The sequence below is a fragment of the Arachis duranensis genome, chromosome 1, assembly GCF_000817695.3.
Source record: "Arachis duranensis cultivar V14167 chromosome 1, aradu.V14167.gnm2.J7QH, whole genome shotgun sequence".
NCBI lineage: Eukaryota > Viridiplantae > Streptophyta > Magnoliopsida > Fabales > Fabaceae > Arachis > Arachis duranensis.
This window is the reverse complement of record NC_029772.3, coordinates 14,436,015-14,438,140: the sequence shown is the minus strand read 5'-3', so window position 1 is coordinate 14,438,140 and position 2,126 is coordinate 14,436,015. Positions and strand designations below refer to the sequence as shown.

General features: G+C 31.0%; 1 pseudogene; it reads left to right on the top strand.

Annotated features, from left to right (window-relative positions):
- Nucleotides 1-1,715: 1,715 nt before the first annotated feature.
- Nucleotides 1,716-1,925, top strand: LOC127742579 (uncharacterized; annotated as a pseudogene).
- Nucleotides 1,926-2,126: the final 201 nt, after the last annotated feature.

Sequence of the window (2,126 nt, the reverse complement as noted above, 5' to 3'; positions counted from 1 at the left end):
ATCCTGTTTCTTAGCCTTTTTTCTGCTAAGAAGGTGATCCGCAGTAGTATCACACTTTCTTTTATACTGAGAAGATGAAGCCATGTGAGCACTTTCAGTCTTATCTTACTTCAACCTCTCTTCTTCTTGCACACATTGAGATATAAGCTCATTTAGGGACTAAATGTTCTTCAGAGTGTTATAACTCACTTTAAATTGCCCAAAGTGTACAGGAAGGGAGATCAAAATAAAATGCACGAGTAAATCTTTAGACAACTCTAACTTTAGTGCTTTCAATTTAGAAACAAGATGAGACATTTCTATAATGTACTCTCTTATGTTCCCTTTACATTTATACTTCATGGAGACAAGTTTGCTCAAAAGACTACTTGCCTCTGCCTTTTCATTCTTAGCAAAGAATTTTTTAACATCTTTCAGGAATTGTTTGGCATCTTTATCCTCAGTAATTGAGCCTCGAAACACTTTAGGAATTGAGCACTTCATGATCATAATGCTCATTCGATTGGATCTCTCCTCTCGAAGAGCTATATCCATATCTATACAACCAAGGACAATCTCCACGGTATCCTTCCAAACCTTAAAATTTGAACCATTTAGCATATAAAAATACTGCTGATTTACAGAAACATTGGTAGCTGAAACCATAGTTTCTGAATTAGAACAAAAAACATGCAGTAAATACTAGTTAAATAATGGAAAAAAATCCATATTAACACATCTATAACAACATTAATTTTCAATCTTTGGATAGAAAAATTAACTGTAAGTGATACTCTCATTGCAATAATCAAATATTATCAAAATTTCTGTCACACATTAAGCCTTTTTTTTGGACCGACTGAATGCACACATGGAAACTTAAACTTTCGCAACCTATTTATTAACGCATATATTTTCTATTAATTGGACAAATAATAACCTTCCTTTGGGTCGATTATTGATCGCATAATTAATAAAAAAACAAAAATGTGTAATGCTCATTATTTGGCCAAACAATACTCTTCCTTTGGACCGATTACTGTTTGCAAAAATAATGAACATTATTTTATATTACTTAAATATTATTAATGTATACACATAACTTGGCCAAATATAAATCTTTCTTTGGATAGATTAATATTCACATCAATGACATGTACATAATAATTTTTATATTCTAAAAGGATAATTAATTAATTTTATACCAAATTAATAGCGCACACATAATTAAAATGAGACAATTATAATTTAATAATATTTTATTAATGTTTTAAAATAAAACATTTATTTATTATATAAATTAAACGCCGATTCGGTATATATATGGTAAATTCTAGCCTACTCTTCCTATAATAACATGTAATTTACCCTTTGTGACATATCATCTTTTAATTGATTGCTATGTTAACTATGGTTAAATTATTAGTAATTAAATTATAGCCCAAGGTGGGTGATTATGTAATTAAATACCTCCAAATTTAATTTCAATGCCATCTAGAAATCCCATATCATCATCACCATCACTATCATTATCATCATCATCATCATTATTTTCATCTTCTTTTTCGTCTTCCCCTTCTACACTATCATCATAAAAAGCCATCATAATCGATTTCACGTTCTTAAATTTTAAGATTTTCTGAATTTCGCAAACGTAAACTTAGTCTCACCTGGGCTAGGTTCACAAAACAAAAGCAGTTTTTATAACTAAACACAAAGAACACAAAACACAGAACACGACCTTACTTGAACAGGATCTGTTCTATAGGCTCGTGCATCTGTATCCTTGAGTTCTAAGAAGACAGGAACCAAAGTCTGGCGGATGAACTATGACTGTGAGGTCAGAGTGTGATTAATTGTTCCAAAGCGCATGCCATCTGAACGGTGGAGGATCGTTCGCGCTACAACCTTGTGGTCGAGATGGTCTCACGGTGTTCTGACAGACTCAAATCTTTTTTCCCTAGTCATTTAATTAGTTATTTTCTCTAAATACTTATTTCCTGGTTCATCAAAATATGGAACACCCAATGAGTTGATTTTTTCTTTCAATTTCAGAGAGAAATGGGACCAGGGTAAATTGAATTTCTACACAATAATAAAAATATAACTTTATTTTTTAATGTTTATAGAAATTATATATTTATGAA